This window comes from Pseudonaja textilis, chromosome 5 (genome assembly GCF_049901715.1).
Source record: "Pseudonaja textilis isolate UNSWEBS1 chromosome 5, rPseTex1.2, whole genome shotgun sequence".
In the NCBI taxonomy this organism is placed as follows: domain Eukaryota; kingdom Metazoa; phylum Chordata; class Lepidosauria; order Squamata; family Elapidae; genus Pseudonaja; species Pseudonaja textilis.
In genome coordinates, this window is record NC_141994.1 from 26,704,506 (window position 1) to 26,722,854 (window position 18,349).

Below are 18,349 nucleotides of genomic sequence, written 5' to 3' on the forward strand. Positions count from 1 at the left end.
CCCCCTGAATGTAATAGCCTTGTATTTAAGCACCAGCCATGTAACCACAGCTGAGAAGGCATGGCACACAAACAGATTTAACTGCCACCCCCTACCCGCCACCCCGAGCATGAAACCCATGACCGAAATAGTTTGCCAAACATGAGAAAGTTGTTTTTGAAAAGTCAGTGGAAGAATACAATCCTCACTTATTCTCTCGGTCGGTTCTAGCTGGCTCAGGAATCTCGACGCCACCCAACGTCCAATTTGCAAAGCAGGGAGTCTTGGATAAAGCTGGAGTTTAAAACGCTTCCCAATGTTTGAGGGACGGAAAACATAACCCTGAATATGGCTGTCTTAACAGCATTATGGGCTCCGGGCAAAGCAGCGTACTGCGGCCGCTGCTATGACAACTACTCACAGGAATAAAAATGCAAATGGTCGATAAAATGAAACACATGTTTGCATGTTAGTATTAATTTTAAAAATGCAGTAAAACCAGGGGTGGGATTCTACCAGTTTGGACCAGTTCAAGGGAACCGGTTGTTCCGGCAATCATTTAGCCCTGCCTGCCTGCCCCTGATCTAGTTTGTCCTTCATTTCCATGTTTTGCAGCCCAGCTGATTCACACAGCCTCAGCTGTTTTACTCACCGGGGTTGCAGTAGAAGGTAAATAATAGAACTGAAAATGTACAAAGCGCGCACTCACCAAATCAGTTGGTTCCACCGGTTGAATCCCACCGGGTAAAATCTGCACCTGCTGCTGGTGAACCACAACAAACTTTCCAAGACTTTCCAAACTGGGACCTGTCCTTTTTTTTTTTAATTTCCCAAGGAAAGGCTCTTCGAGAGGAATTATCTGCATATCTTAATTCATAAGAGAGCGAGGGTTATATAAGGAGAGAGCGTGCCCTGGAGAAAGGCAATTAGGGCATTCAAAGCTTGTCCCTTTAGGCATACACACCTCTGGCTCCCAGTTCTGTCTGAGACAGTGTTAGAACTATAAATTGTGATGTTCCAGTAAGAAAAAGAATAGAAGGATAATCCAAGTAGGCACGCTGTCGAAGATGACTTGTAGAGAAAGCAAACTTGTCTATTGTAAGGCAAGATCGGTCCCCTTTAGACAAAAATCAAGAATAGGAAAACTCTTTCCTTACATCAAGAGCACAATTGATCCCCGCAGGTATAAGGGGCTGAGTTGGCCGTGGATTGGAAACTTTGCAACTGGGAGTAAAATGCTACTAACTCAAAACGTTTGCCAGCCTTCCACCTTCTCACGCAGCCGGTTACCACTGCATCTGTTCCAAAACTCACAGGTTGTGCTTTCTCAAAGGAAAGAGACAACATAGCTTACTGTTTGGGTTTTCCATCTGCTATCTGTTTTCTAAAGCCCCTATCCAAATTCCACACAACACTGTTTACCGCCAGCTTTTACTAACGCACAAGGATGTTCGATCGGGAAGACACAAAACCAGGATGTAAGACAGTTGCATTTTCTGTCTAAATACGGGTTCTGACCCAGCTCCCCAAACACAACACTTTGAAGTTAACTCAAAATATTTCTTTATTAAGAGTGCCAGCTGCCCCGGCAAAAAGTTTCTCTCTCAGCGCAGGATAACAAGTCTGTCTGTCCATCCAGAACATGAATAGTTGTCTTCCACATCTATTCATCTCCACCCGCTGCCTTTTATCCCCAGAGCTTGGGTGGTGCTTCACTAGCTGGGGTGGCTCTTCTATCCCAAGGACCGGCCCATAGATTTCCACTGCTCTCCTCTCCTCTGCCTTCTGCGCATCCATGTGTCAGGCACTGGACCTAGCTGTTCCTCTTCTTCCTCATCGGCCACCTCCAGACCTGGGGGCTGTTGACTCTCCATCTGATGGCTGATGGACAGCCCAGGCTCCGCCTCTGTCTCTGTCTCTCTCTCTCTACCAGCTCCATTCTCTCTTCCCCTTCAGAGCTCCCAGGTTGCCTTAATGCTAACCCCGACTCACACACCTCCTCCTCCTCCGATTTGGCTGCTGGGTGGGGCCGGTGTCTGATAGGCCACAACAATACAGAGAGGATTTAAATACAGATATTTTCAAAGGCCTCAGGGATTGCACAAGAAGTTGTAAAGGACATATCCACCCATACCACCTTTAACCTATTCCTCTTCCACATTTTGCCCAGTATAATAGGCCCCAAAATATATAATTGGGTATACAGGTAGAACTTGACTTACAACAGTTTGTTTAGTGACCATTTGAAGTTACGACAGCACTGAAAAAAGCGATGTACGAGCGTTTTTCACATTTACCAACCTCAGGATCATGCCCATGGTCATGCAATCGAAATTCAGAGGCTTGGCACCTGACTCACTTTTATGATGGTTGCAGTGTCCTGGGGCTCACGTGATCCCCTTTTGTGACCTTCTGACAAGCAAAGTCAACAGGTGTTGTGGTTAGTCAACAGCAGGTGCGGATGGCTGAGGAGAGCGAGGACTCAGATAAGGGGCCAGGACCATTAGGGAGTGGACTGCTGCCTTCAGAGATTGTGGGGGCTGGCAGCAGCAATGAGGAGGTTCCCGAGGAGCCTGTGCCAAGTGTGTACGCGCGCAGGCTTGCTTGCAAGAAAGAGCAGCTGCAGCAGCATGAGCGACTCGGGAGTAAGGCTACAAGGTAATGGCCCCTCTCTCAAGAGGATAAAAGCCAGGTTTGAAGAAGCGTTCTTTGCAGAAGGCAAAGACGCTCTGAAGCTCAGCCTCGTGGACATTATAGTTAGTATTTGAAAACTCTTGTAAACTAGTTCTTATCTCTGGGTTTTTGGCAGCCTTGAAGAACAACTTGGCAAGGCTCTTTCTTTTTGGAGCTAATTAGTTGGAAGCAGCCTTTTATTTGTGAAGAAACAGAATTTGTGGATTAAACCTTAAAAGGTGGGGGCAGCTGCCTTTGTCTTGTGTTTGCTTTCTTGGAACCAGGTTTGGTCAGAACAACAGGGAAGCCAGATTCACTTAACAACAGCATTACTAAATTAACAACTGCCCTGATTCACTTAACGAACAGGACAAGAAAAGTCATAAAGTCAACATTTGCCTAACAGACGTCTCACTTAGTGACATAAATTCTGGGCTCAGTTGTGGTCATATGTTGAGGACTACCTAGAATATAATGCTAGATAAAAGGGAGCATGTACGCACAAATGGACTAAAATTTACATTATATTATAGCTTCAAAGAATTTTTTTTTAATAAAATGATGCATCGTTGGTACTTGACAGCCAGATAAACGAGCGAAAATGTATAAAGGGATTTCTAATAAGTGCTGGAAATATAGCCAAAAAAAAAAATCCAGGTTCCTTTTATCATGTACATGGTGGCTTTGCAAATATGTGAAAGCACGCCAGATAAACATAACAATGACAACGCAGAGAATATTTAACATACAGAGATGAATGAAACCCGAATGTTTGGTTTTTTTCGGTATGATGGACAAGCCAACTATAATAGAGTTTGGAGTGCATTTTCTTCACATGGGGATGGCTGCGAGGATTGTACTTCCCAAACTTTGTTCACCACATTATAAAAAAGATGTTGAGACTCTAGAAAAGATGCAGAGAAGAGAAACCAGGATGATTAGGGGACTGGAAGCTAAAACATACGAAGAATGGTTACAGGAACTGGGCTTGGCTAGTCTGGTGAAGAGAAGGACCAGGGGAGACAGGATAGCAATCTTCCAGTATCTGAGGGGCTGCCAGAGAGAGGAGGAGGGGTCAATCTATTTTCTAAAGCGCCTGAAGGCCAGACGAGGAATAATGGATGGAAACTGAACAAGGGGAGATTCAACCTGGAAATAAGGAGGAATTTTCTGAGAGAACAATCAACCAATGGAACGGAAGTTGCCTTCAGAAGTTGTGGGAGCGTCATCACTTGAGACTTTGAAAAAGAGATTGGACGACCATTTGTAAGAAATGGTGTAGGGTCTCCCGCTTGGGTGGGGGGTTGGACTAGATGACCTATAAGGTCCCTTCCAACTCTGATCATCTGTTATGTCTGTTAAACTTTGGAAAGAAAAAAGAGATGCCTTAAGAACGGAATTTGAAATAGCCTGAACTGGGATGGCGAAATTTACTGCTTTTGATGGACTAGGCAGCTTTATAGGAGACTGGAAACAGTTTGTGGACTTTCTACGCGTTAAATATAATAACAGATGGTTAACCTGTTGACTGCTTTTTCTTCTTTCTTCATGTATGTGTGTACACCTGTGTTTCTCCAAAAATAAGACCAGGTCTTACATTAATTTTTGCTCCAAAAGACGCATTAGGGCTTATTTTCCATGTAGGTCTTATTTTTCAGGGAATTACAGTATTCAATGCACCCATCTGCTGACGATCTTAACTGGGACTTATTTTCAGGGTAGGGCTTATATTATGAGCATCCTGAAAAATCATGCTAGGTCTTATTTTCCAGTTGGGTCTTATTTTGGGGAAAACAAGGTATATATAAAGAAGAAAAACAGTCAACAAGCTAACCATCTGTTATTATATTTAATGCGTACAAAGTCCACAAACAGTTTATAAGCTCAATTGTGGTTTTAAGTTAAGGACTGCCTATATATGAACACATAGAAAGTCCACAAATGGTCTTTCTTTCTTTCTTTCTTTCTTTCTTTCTTTCTTTCTTTCTTTCTCTCTCTCTCTCTCTCTCTCTCTCTCTTTCTTTCTTTCTATCTATGTACCTACCTACCCACCTATCTACAGATCTACCTATAGATCTATCTATCTATCTATCTATCTATCTATCTATCTATCTATCTATCTATCTATCTATCTATCTATCTCTGTCTGTCTAGAATATATCACTTAACATGATATATCTCACTTAATATATATCACTTAACGTCTCGCTTTAGCAAGATACATTTTAAGCTCAATTGTGGTCATAACTTAAGGACTGCCTATATGTGACCAAAGTACAGACAGACATAATAATTTGAGGATATTCAGTTGTGTAACCAAGCCTTTAGAGTTGTTGCAGTAATAAGTTATTTTAGGATGGAGTTTCATGTCTCTAGGGGAAAAAAAGGAATTCTTGTTTTTCCTTTTCATATTGACCTCCCTGGATAATTAATGTCAAAGATTTTTTTTTTTCCATCTCAAAGCTAGAGAAATTTTCCATAAATGAAATTATTCTTCAGAAAAAAACGATCTCTTCTTTCTTTGGGCAATGCAGAATGTGACCCGTGAACAAAACACAGGCAGGTGCAGTGAGTGACCCAAAACAATGAATCATGCAAAAGCGGAATGACTTTGGCTGACTTCATCCCATCAGTCCAGGGCTCGGCTGACAATCTCAATGGAAGGAAGCTGCGCCCAAAGTCTAGAGTAACGTGAATTGCTCCAGACAGAAGTTTCATCAGCTAACCAAGCCAAATAAGGGATTAATTGAGTCCAGACAAGTCCTACGTAATGTTTGGGCCAAATTACTTTCCCAGCTTTTAGTCATAAAGCAAAGTCCCTTAACATAACCTTTCCCGTAATATATTCAACTCTGAGTGGACTATTAGAAAGAGTTTCAGAAATCCAAGAGAAACTATGACCGTTTTATCTGAAATTTCGTTGCAGGCTTAGAGGGAGACTAGAAGCAAGAGATAAATGGAAAAGAACGATTAAGTTTTCCGCGGCTTCAGCTTATGAGTTGAAAAACTAAAAATGAATCTCATGCACTTTATTCTACAGAGATCCAAACAACCAGCAGCCTATATTATAAATATAGAATCATATTTGTATATTTACAGGAAACACACAAATATACATGAATGTTTGTGTATTTACTGTAAATATACAAATAGATTGTGTGGATGCCCTAACTTGATACAAAGGCAGGGAAAGAAAAACAGCCAATAAAGCTAAAATTACCTAGAAAAGCCAGAAGCAATTCCCACAGCTAGAAAGCTGAGTCATATTCAGAGTTACAACATTGGGTGTACAATAAATGTCTTATGAGCACCCCTATCAAACTTTCAGAGTTCTGATAAGAGAGAATATTTGTAGCTTAGGGGTTGAAATTGTGGACTTCACATTTCAGATCTCTCCCAGGTATATTTTGAATCACAGCTCCCATCAGCCTCAGCAAGGATGGCCCATGTTCAGTGAGGAAAAATATGGTTAAAAATGATCCCAAGTTGCTAGATTTGGAAAATGCAGCTGTCTAAACAAGCCAGCCATTCAACTCCTATTTTCTTGTTCTGCCAATAAAGGAGAATAATTTGTAGCTTGGGGTTGAAATGAGGGGCCCTTGGTGCTCTCTGAGCTTGGTGATTTTCTTGCAGACGTTTCATGACCCAACTAGGTAACATCATCAGTACCAATAAAGGAGAATATCTGTAGTTCAAGGTTGAAATTAGAAGTCTTTGATGCTCTCTGAGCTTGGTGGGTTCCTTGTAGATGTTTTATGACCCAACTAGGTAGCATCATCAGTGCTAGAAGGAAGAGGGATTTGCAGAGAGGAGGAGGAGGAGAACGAGGAGGAGGAGGAAGACGAGGAGGAGGAGGAAGATGAGGAGGAGGAGGAGGACAACTGTGCGGTCTTTGGTGCTCTCTGAGTTTGGTGGTTTCCTTGCAGACGTTTCATGACCAAACTAGGTAATATCATCTGTACCAATAAAGGAAAATATCTGTAGCTCAGGGTAGAAATACAACACCTTTGGCACTCTCTGAGCTGGGTGGTTTCCTTGCAGATGTTTCATGCACTGATGATGTTACCTAGTTTGGTGATGAAACGTCTGCAAAAACCCCACCAAGCTCAGAGAGCATCAAGGACCCCATAATGTTCTACTTCTCAGAATTAATTAGATTAATATTCAGGGCTTCAAAACCCAAACTGTCAAAGGCAAGCCCTGGAAATAAAGCTTTTAAACGAACACAGAGTGGTTAGGCTTCTGTTAGCCAAACCTGTGTATCATACACATACCTAACACTGAGATGTAACCTGATGAACTCTTTAGACTAATCTCAAATGACGCAAACCACCGGACGTTTTCCGGCTGCTGTTTGGCATCTGCTAAGTGTTAGCTATTTCCTATTTTTAGCTTCTTTAGTAATGCTGTCGTTGGGTTGCATTTTGAAATATTCTGCTACCAACCGACACTTTTGTCGTAGAAAACCTGCACTGAATTCCAGGGCCAGAAGAATAATTTTTTAAAAACAATTCTCAGTGCTGAAAGCAAAAAAAGAAAAAGTCAATGCAATCGTACCAACAGTGCAAAATAGGAGAGAATAGGAGGACGGTTACCCAGCATTTCAGGTAGAAAGGATATACAGGTAATTCTCAGTTTATAACGCCTGATCTCTGCAGTTGTAAAGTGAATCACATGGTCGTTAAGCCAAACCAACTTTCCCAGTTGATGTTCGCTTGTTGGAAGCTTCCAAATGGTGACTGCTGGTCATAAACACAGATCATCCTTGACTTACGTCCACAAACGAGCCCCACATTTCAGTGGCTACATAAGGTATTTGTTCTGTGAGCTTTCCCCCATTTTATGACCGTTCTTGTCACTGTTGTTAAGTGAAACACTGCCGTGGACAAGTTGTTAAGCGGATTTGACTCCCGCTGTTGACTTCTCCTCCTTCAGAAGGATGGACTTAACTCAACTAGTCTTTTGTTTTCAGTGATGTCTACAGGAAAAAGGCTCTTTTGTTTTGATCTCTGCTGGCTATTGGAAGGACAGGGGGAAAAAATGTGCAAAGGCCTTTGGACATCGCAATCTGGAACAGCCAACCCTTGCACTGGCTGTGGCCAAAATTCCCAGTGCATTTCAGCACTGGTGAAATCTTACCAAACTGAATGGTCCAGAATAATGACAACCAGATCAAAGTTTGGGAGTCAGATCTTGTTCCCCAAATGCTAGGCGATTGTTGTTGGTTTTTTAAATTGTTCTTATAAGGTGTGAAACTCATCACTCAAGCACAGGTTTTGCAGCTAGAAGGTGCCAAGATTTGATTCACAAAAAGTGCAAAATGGAATTGTGGACCATCTCCATAAAATTATTCCTTATTTCTATCTGTGATGAAAAGATTTCGGGATGAAAGTGCTTCAAAAGATGTTTTTAAGGACAATATCCGTGGCAAAGTTTTCTTAATTCTTTTATTTTCTTTCTTTCTATTCTTTTTCTTTTCTTTTCCTTTATATAGCCTCTATTTATTTATATACCACATTTATTATTTTTCAAATAACTCAAGACAGCGCTTATATATCCACCATTCTTAGCTCCATCTATTTTTCCCATAGCAACAACCCTGTGAGGTTGAGCTGAGAGTGAGTGAATGATTGGTCCAAAGTCATAGAATTGGCTTTCATGCCTAAGGTGGGACTAGAACTCCCTGCTTCCTGGTGATTGGCCCAAAGTTACCTAGTCAGCTTCCATATCTAAGGCAGGACTAGAACTCACAAGTCTCCTGGTGATTGGCCCAAAGTCACCCAGCTGCCTTTCATGGCTCAGCTGGGATTTGAACTCGTGGCCTCCTGCTTTCTAGTCCTGTGCCTTAACCACTAGACCATATTGGCTCATTAAAACTTCGATAGTCTTGTTTCAACCCTGAGCTGCAAATGTTTTCCTTTATTGTCTTGTTTTATTTACCGAAATCTTATTTAGGAAGAACTATAATTCTTCCCATAGCCAAGGCATTCAGACACCCCCCATTCAGCAATTTTCTTGTCAATGGTTTGTTTCACTTATGCCAATTCTTATTTCCAAAGATATGTAAAATTTCCACTCAGTCAGCAAAACCAGACAGTTTCCTACACAATGTCAGTTGACACACTCTCTCTCTCTTTCCTTCCCCCTCCCCCTCCTCTCTTGCACAGTCTTTAAGTGAATCTGGCTTTTCCGTTGAGTTTTGCTTGTCAAAAAATGGCTCAAATCTTGGAGCGAGATTTGGCACTCGGGTACCGGCTGATACGTTAACCCAAGAGGCTTTGCAATGAAATCCACAATGCACGCAGTCCTTGATGAAATCAAAAGTGCATTTCATAAATAGTTTTTCAAAGATTGTAACTAGGTGACTGAAGTTTCTGTGGGTACAAATATCTGTGATGATCCAGAGTGTAACACAAACGTAATAAAATCCAAAACGTAAATAAATGTCCTTTAATGCCTCCAACTTGGCCCCACGGTTCAATAATTCTCAGCTGAAGATAAAACATACTCAAAAATAGTCTTCCAAAGAAAGCAATACAGTCCGAACTTAATGAGCAGATAGAGATAAAATAAAAAACCAAACTACAATGACGAAATTTCCACAACGGACAAAATTCACGGAGATAACAAGGCGCAGTCTGTTGGAAGGACGCCAACCAAGATAACAGCCCAAAATAAAACACGTTTTGCTTCTGGCAACACTGTGTTGTAACCATCTCTCTTATATACTATTCTCCTCAGCTGCAACCAATATGGGGGATCATGGCCGCTTCCTCTCTCATAAGCCAAGTTGTTGCCTTCTCCGTTCCTCCCTGCATGCCCTAGGATGAAGAGGGGATGGGCCTGGTTCTTCCTCTGACTGCCCAGCCGGCCTCTGCCCTTCCCCAGCCTCCTCCACAACCTCCGCAGCCACACCTCTGATCTGTTGGCATGACATATCTAACTGGAGAGCAAGAGTGATGGCACGGTCATTAAGCGAATCTAGCTTCCCCCCAGACTTGGCTTGTCGGAAGGTCGCAAAAGGGGATCATGTGAAAACTCCCCACCCGCCCACTCCAGGGACGCCGCAACCATCATAAATCTAAGTCAGCGGCTAAACATCCAAACCAGGATCATGTGATCATGAGAATACTGCAATGGTCTTAACTGAAGTGTGAAAAAGGATCATAAAGTCACTTTTGGTTGGTGTAATGCCAAACTGTCACTAAGTGAACCATTGTAAGTCAGGGACTGCCCATACTGCCATTAGAGCCGAGGCCAAGCTATAGCAATTCAGATCTCTTTCCGTAGAACAAGCAAAAGGATAAATATTCATCTTTAATTAGACAGATGCACAACACTGAGGGACGTGGTGGCTCAGCGGTTTAAGGTGCTGAGTTTGTCAATCAGAAATGTCTGCAGGTAGGTGGTTCGAATCCCCAGCACCATGTAATGGAGTGAGCTCCCGTTCCTTGTCCCAGCTTCTGCCAACCTAGCAGTTTGAAAGCACGTAAAAAGTGCAAGTAGAAAAATAGGGACCACTTTGGTGGGAAGGGAACGGCGTTCTGTGCGCCTTCGAAAGCATTTAGTCTTGTTGGCCACATGACCATGGAGATGTCTTTGGACAGCACTGGCTCTTCAGCTTTCCAACGGAAATAAGCACTGCCCCCTAGAGCCGGAAACGACTAGCACATATGTGCAAGGGGAACCTTTACCTTTACCTTACAACACCAAAGAGGCAGCAAATGGGTCTCCAAACAAACTCACACCCTGCAACACAATCCTAGTCTAACACAATCAATTTCAAGATTCTCCAAGATCCTTTTGTGAAAAGTGACTCTGCAAAAATGGCTGTCTGCTTTCAGGCAGGAAATTGGGAATAAACAGAGAGAAAGCTGTCTTCAAAAGCCCAAGTCCTAAACTTTTGTAGGGAAGAAGACAGTTCAAAGTTCAAACCTTTATTGTCAATGCACAACATGCATACAATGAGAATGTTGAAATATATATGGCAAGGTAAGAAAGCGAGAATAAAGTTAAAACTTTTGCAAGATGCTAGAATAAGAGGAGGATTTGGTTTGCCTAATTGGAAGTTGTACTACCAAGCTACAAATTTGAAGTGGGTTAAGGAATGGATAACATTAAGAAATACTAGATTGTTGTCATTAGAAGGACATGATCTGTTGTTGGGGTGACATGCTTTTATTATGGTATAAAGGAACTAAAACACAGGGGTACTTTAGAAGACATTATATACGGGAGTCTCTGTGGTTAAACTGGGAGAAGATTAAAAGACAATGTTATTTGAAAATTCAAGTCTGACTATCAACTATTGAAGCATTTTCTTATCCTATAATATACAAAAAGGAACAAACAGTTAGATATAGTGAAATATTGAATGAAAAGGGTGAACTTAATACAAAAACTAGAGGAACAAGGCATAAAGATGAATTGGTTTTCTTATGCGCAAATACATTCAAGGTATGATAAAGATTCTAAAACAGAAGGTTTCTATGATAAACTGACTGATTTAGATAAGATTTTGACAGGTACTGATGAAAAGGTGATTAAAAATTGTATGGATATTTATTAGAAATTAAACTAGAAGAAGAACAAGTTGAAGAAATTATGATTGCTTGGGGGAAGAATTTTGGATATGGGATTGATCTAGAGAAATGGCAAAAATTGTGGTCTCAAAATTATAAAATGACAATGTCAACAACATATAAAGAAAATTTGTATAAGATGTTTTACAGGTGGCATTTTCCCCCAACAAGAATAGCAAGAATGTTCAAGAATAAATCCAAAAATTGTTGGAAATGTCATCAGACACCTGGCTCATATTACCATATGTGGTGGACTTGTGCGGATGCTAAAAAATACTGGACTAAAATCCACACGTGATTGGAAAAAATGACAAAAAAACATATAGGTTTGAAATCAGAGATATTTTTATTGGGAATTTTACCTGAAATATATAGTAAAGACTTGAAATACCTGATTGTAAATGTATTAACAGCGGCTAGGATTGTATTTGCTAAAAATTGGAAAAATGAGAAAACATCATCACAGGAGGAAATTATTAAGAAAATATTGGAATGTGCTAAAATGAGCAGATTGACATTTGAAATTAGAGAACAGGATGATAAACAATTTTATAAAGTTTGGGATCTATTCTATCAATGGTTAGACAATAAAGTATAGTAACGAAATATGTAGACTTTTAGAAAATACTAAATATATAGATGTATTCTTTCCTTATTATATCTACAAAATGATTTTAGGATAGATTTGGGATGATAATATGAATTGTCACAAAACAAATTAAGTAAAATATGATTATTTCCTAAAGCATGAATGAATAAAAGTATAGTCAAATGATTGATTAATAATGATACCAATGTATTTAATATTGGATTGAAAATATGAGATCATATACAATGTAATTGAAGACTACGAAATGGAAGCACAAAACAATTTGTAAACCAACCGGCACACTGTATGTATATATATGGAAGATGGCCTGATGTTTTTATGTTTTGTTTGTTTATGTTTTGTTTGTTTATGTTTGTTTTAAAAACCAATAAAATTAAAAAAAAAACCATGCATACAATGAGATTGAATAGAACACATTCAGCCGAGGTAGCAACCAAGTCTGGGGCATTTTAAGAACTGACCTTTTTATTGTGCTACTTTGTGATGGATATCAATATCCATATTCCAATTATTCAAGGGGCTACCATAAAGAAAAGGGGTCAAACTATTCCTCAAAGCACTTTGAAGGCAGAATAAGAAACAATGGATGGAAACTAACCAAGGAGAGAAGCAACCTGAAATTAAGGAGAAAATTCCTAACAATGAGGACAATTAACCAGTGGAACCACTTGCCTCCAGAATTTGTGGGTGCTTCATCATTGGAGGCTTTCAAGATGAGATTGGACAACCATTTGTCTGAAATAGTATAAGGTTTCCTGCTTGAACAGGGGGTTGGACTAGAAGACCTCCAAGGTCCCTTCTAGCTCTATCCTGATTGATTGAATGTTTGCGTGAGAGTTTTTGTTCTGAGGAAACCAGTGGATTTACACTTCTTCAAAGTGTCAGAAAGATTAAAGGGATCAGTGTTTCTCACCCTTGGCTGCGTGAAGATGTGTGGGTTTCAATTCCCAAAATTTCCCAGCTGGTCATTTCCCCCAGCTGGGGGAATTCTGGGAGAAAGTCCACATAATTTCAAGTGGCTGAGATTGAAAAAAGACTGGGATGGATGGATGGATGGATGTAGAGGGAGAAATGGTATAGCTAGACAGATGGTAGCTAGAGAAGAAAGACAGACAAATGGATATATAGATTGAGGACAGACAGGCAGACATAAAGAGATGATACATAAGTAGAAAGGGGAGTGGTTGCGTGGGTGGGAGGAAGGAAGGAAGGAAGAATGGATGGATGGTAGATAAACAGATAGATAGATAGATAGATAGATAGATGGATAGATAGATAGATGGATGGATGGATGGATAGATAGGTAGGTAGATAACTGGAGAGAGAGAGAGAGAGAGAGAGACAGATCAGAGACAGACAGTGATGATACATAGGTGGGTAGGTAGGTGGGTAGGTAGATTAGATAGATAGATAGATAGATAGATAGATAGATAGATAGATAGATAGATGGATGGATGGATGGATGGATGGATGGATGGATGGATGGATGGATGGATGGATGATGGCTGGCTGGCTAGATGGAAAGATGGATGGATGGACGGACAGACAGACAGACAGAGACAGACAAAGGCAGGCAGGCAGACATAGATGATACATAGGTAGGTAAGTAGGCAGGTAGGGTCTCTTCCAAAGAGACTCACTTATCAGCCTGGATTAAGAAAACCTGGGTTAAAAAACCTGGATTAATCATTGCCAGAAACTTTTTAAAAGCTGGTTTTTGCATCCAGGTCTCCTTCACCATTTCCAAGATGGGACTCCTAAAACTATCCATCTCCCTCCCACCCCCAAACCCAGTAGTAGGTGATTCCTACCACAGCTACCTCACTTATATCAGGCAAGCAAAGGCCGCTCTCTCTGGAACTTTTCCATCGGTACCAATATTTTGGTAGGTCATAGTGAAGAGGAAGTGATATTATTACTACCAGAGTCCTTTGAAATCTTTGGCTATTGGGGGCGGGGGGGGGGGGTTCAAAGCAGCTTCCTGCAACCACTAAGCCTCATTGCCACCTCCCCACCCCTCCTCAAAAGAGAGAGTGTGGGGTAAGGCAAGCATGATGGTTACTTTAGACGCAAGATGATGTTGGGGTTGATTCTAAAAATGGTGGGAATCTCTGGTTGCTAGTTCACAATTCTCATCGAGGCCAAGCATTTAATTCAATGACCTCCAGGTCCAGTGAATAGAAGACTTGAATAACAGAGCTGGAAGGGACCTTGGAGGTCTTCTAGTCCGACCCCCTGCTTAGGCAGGAAATCCTGACACAACTTCAGACAAATGGTTATCCAAACTCTAATCTCCTAAATCTATCTAAAAGCGAAATACCCCTCACCCATCATCACAAAATCTCCAGAACTGTAAAGCCTACGAAATTGAAATTCGACCTGTAAAGCCTACAAACTTGAAATTCCTCTTGGCTTCTAGGTGCTCACTAAGAAAGGATTTTTCCAAATGACTATTAGTATTTCATATATTATAATTACTGTATTATTAACACACTTTTATGCTAAGGAGTTCTACTTCCCACCTGAAAAAAATTCTGTTCCAAAGGCAAAACACAAGCAGAGGAGAGGAGTTTCAGTTTCACAGCAGCACCAAGCAGCTTTGGTACAGAACAGTTGAGCTAAGCCATGCCCAGGCTCCTTGCTGTCTCCTCCCTCACACAGCAAATGCTCTTTCAGTTTCCAAACAGCCCTCAACTCTCTCATACACTGACAGGATGCAAGCCAGATGAATATCGATGGATGCTGGTAGGCAGAGGCAGAATTTTTACCCTCTTATTTTCCTCCCCCCAAACTTGCCCAATCACATAGTTTCTTTGCAAAGCACAGGTACCCAACTAGTTTACAGGTAAAAGCTTTCTGGGGGGAGGAGGAAGGGTGAACCTAGCCATTTATTAACCCCTGAGCTTGGAAATAACCCATTTTTAGAATCATCTCTCACACACACACACCCATCCCGGAACAGAAACCCTCCTCTGCAAATACCGAGAGAGAAGCCGCCAACCGCTCTCCTTGCACATCTGTGCCAGCTGGAGGGGGAAACAGGAAGGTGGTGACTTGGCACAATCCGGCCTTCCCTCCCTGCCATTCACAGCTTGCTATATATAGTCTTGGATTTCAGCACCAGCCATTTTAACGGAGAGGCGGGGGTGGGGAAGGGGTTGCACAGGAGGGAAGTTCAGCAAGAGCATCCTTCGTTGCCCGGGAGCGCCGGTTCGCCTCCTTAGCCGGGACTCGGGAGAGGAGGCCGAGGCACTGCGGCTTGCCTCCTTTCGCTGGCCCGGGGAGGAAGGCCCATTTGTCCCCCTCCACCAGCCCCCGTTTCAGGAGTTCAGAAACCCTCCTGGCAGGGCAAAACCCCCACCGGTCACGTTTGCTCCAGTCACCAAAGCCCCCGAATCGCTCTGGCACCGGGCGCATCCTTCCCAGCTGCGCCAAAAGGCAGGAGCGAGAAGGGCGCACGGTGTAGCCCGGTTGCGCTTCGCTCCGGACAGCCTCTTCCTTTCTCCCTTCTCCCTTCTCCTCCTCCTCCTCCTCCTCCCTGGAAAGACCTCTCCCCACCGTCCCCAGGGCTTGGCCCGGCCTCAGCTCCTGCTTGGAACCGAGCGCAGCGCTGCTACGTGCTCCCGGCTGGAGACACGGGTTTGGCACCCCTGGAGCGCGCCTCTTCCTCCCTCTCTCCTCCTCCTCCCTCCTCCCCTCTTCTTTCTCCTCCTCCTCTCTTCTTCTTTCTCCTCCTCTTCTTCCTCCTCTTCTTTCTCCTCCTCCTCCCTGGAAAGGCCTCTCCCCACCGCCCCCAGGGCTTGGCCCGGCTTCAGCTCATGCTTGGAACCGGGCGCAGCGCTGCTGCGTGCGCCCGGCTGGAGAGACGGGTTTAGCACCCCTGGAGCGCGCCTCTTCCTCCTCCTCTTCTTCTTCCTCCTCCTCCTTCTCTTCCTCCTGCTCTCCTTCTGCCCTTGTCCGGGCAGCGAGAGCAGCAACCCCATCCGCACTCACCTCCCCGCGCCTGGCCGGCTGCGCTCCCCGCTTGCAAGCCGCCCGCTTCCCTCGCCTGCACCTCTGGCTCGCCCCGCGCCGGGAAGGAAAGACTGAGCGCAGCAGCGGCGGCGGAGCGAAAAGCGGGCTGTTTACTAGCCGGCTCTCGCGAGAGGAAGGAGCCACGGCCCCCAAAGTGGAGGGGGGTGGAGTGGGGGGTGGGAAGAGGGAAGGAGGGCGGGCCGCCGCCGCCGCGGATTGGCTTCCCGCCGGAGCCGGAGGCTGAACCACGCCGAGCTGCGACAACGCCGCGTGGAGATGCTGGTTGCGGGGCCGGAGGTTGGAAGAGGCACGAAAGTGTGATTTTTCCCCCCCACGACGAACGTTTGCCCCTCTTCACTTTGGAGAGCGAGCGAGGGAGAGAGAGAGGGAGGGAGGGAGGAAGAGAGACAGAGAAGTGGAAGGGAGAAAGAAAGAAAAGAGGAAGAGAGAAAGAGAAAGGAAGAAAAAGAAAAAATAAAGAACGAGAAAGAAAAAGCAGATAAAAAGAAAGAACAAGAGAAAGAAAGGAAGCGAGTGAGATAGAACGAGAAAGAGACAGAGAAAGAACGAAAGAAAGAAAGCGGGGAAAAATGAGAAAGAAAAAGACAGAAAAAGAACGAGAGAAAAAAAGCGAGGAAAAAATGAGAACGAAAAAGACAGAGAAAAAGAACGAGAGAAAGAACGCGATAAAGAATGAGAAAGAAAGGACGAGAGAGAGAGAAGGAAGGAAGGAAAAGACAGAAAGAAAGAGAAAAAGAAAGAAAGAAAAAAAGAAAGAAAGAAAGAAAGAAAGTAAATAAAATCAGGGCTTCCCCTTTAAAAGGTTCGGGTTGAGACTTCTGGACTTCTTGTCTTGGGGGAAGGAAGAAAAAGGTTGGGGCTTCTCGGCACCTGTGCGTAAAAGCGCTTTGGCATCTCGGCTTCGGGAATGTCGGGGAGCCAAACGGCGCTTGGATCGCACTGGATTCCCTTCCCTCTTTTCTCCTCCGGCGAACCTTCCCAGGTGGGAAACGAGAAAGGAGAATGAAAGGAAAACCCGGGCTTGGCAAGGATCAGAAAGCGAAGAGGAGTAGAGGGAGCGAAGGCTGCTGGGGAGCAAAAAAACCTCTAAATTCGGTTTCCTTCTAGATCTTCTCCCGCGCGCGCCTCGATTTCTTTCCTCGCTCCTGGCATCATTTTCGCTTCCCTTTCGCTTCCCCGTGGCTTTCGTTTTTATTTTTTATTTTATTCCCTTTATTCTGCCGGGATCTCCTTCTTCAGTCCATTTCACCCGGGTTCAAAAAGCTCTTCCCTTCTGTCAGAAGGATTCTTGCATTTCCTTTTTCTAGTAAGATTGTGTTCTGTGGCTCTTCGCACAATCCTCCTTTCCTTGTGCCTGATATAATTACTGTCACCAACCCATCATCCTTTGCCTCTTACAATTCTAGCAACTGGCAGCGTAACTCCATGCATTGGACTACCTATACTTCCATAGTCATTGCTGTGCCCAAAAAGTGCCCCCCCCCCCAAAAAAAGTATTGGGGTTTTTTTGGCGGGGGGGGGGGGTGTTGTCCTCTGAAAATGATTCACCTCTCATCCAAAAAGCTTCTTCGGTTCAGAGAAGAGAAGTGAAATGTTTCCAAGGGAAAAGTCTGTGGAGATTCTCAGTCATCCAGGTTGTCCCAAAGGGGATTTTTTTTCAGGAGGCAACTGGATATTCTTTTTTTTCTTTTCTTTTGAAGACATTTCGCTTCTCATCCAAGAAGCTTCTTCAGCTCTGACAGGGTGGTGAGGAATGGAAGGATATATATTCCTTGCAGACAACTCAGAGGTGGCATTCAGCAGGTTCTGACCAGTTCTGGAGAACCGGTAGCAGAAATGTTCAGTAGTTCGAAGAACCGGCAAATCTCTGACTGGAGATTTTACAGTATCCTTCCCCTGCCACGCCCACCAAGCCACGCCCACAGAACCTGTAGTAAAAAAAATCTGAACCTCACCACTGAGCCAGCTGGTCATTTGCATTCTCTCTGGGAGTCATTGAGGCCACTTGGAAGTTTATGTGGGTCCTCAAGGTCATTTCCAGAGGAAATTCCAGAGGATTTCCAGTGGAAAAATTGCAGACAACAGGAACCATTAGCACTACTCAGCTGACCCTGAAGACATAGATAAACCTCCAAGTCACCTCAACAACCCACAAAAAGGATGCAAATGACCAGCTATCGGCAAGGAGTATAAATCCTTCCTTTCCCCACCATTCAGTCAGAGCTGAAGAAGCTTCTTGGGTGAGAAGTGAAACATCTTCAAAAGAAAAACAAGAAAGTCCAGCTGCCTCTTGAAAAAAAAGCACCTTTGGGATTTCCAAAGAACCCCCCACCCCCAAAAAAACAAAAAAAACAAATCAAGAACGTCCAGTTGCTTGTTGGGAAAAGCATCGTTGGCACAACCCTGATCTGGGTGATTGAGAATCCCAATATACATTCATTCCCGCGCCACTAATGAAGATTTTAAAACA

At 43.3% G+C, this 18,349-nt stretch overlaps 1 protein-coding gene across 2 annotated transcripts in view; it reads right to left on the reverse strand.

The window, feature by feature from the left end:
* The window catches only part of STK38L (serine/threonine kinase 38 like), a 34,509-nt gene extending 18,515 nt beyond the window's left edge, over nucleotides 1–15,994 (reverse strand). The window contains exon 1 of one of the 2 annotated variants that reach the window (XM_026700918.2): nucleotides 15,838–15,994. The gene's annotated coding sequence lies outside the window, so the exon portion shown is untranslated. The remainder of the gene's footprint in view (nucleotides 1–15,837) is intronic. The other variant, XM_087934386.1, reaches the window with a different exon arrangement.
* Nucleotides 15,995–18,349: the final 2,355 nt, after the last annotated feature.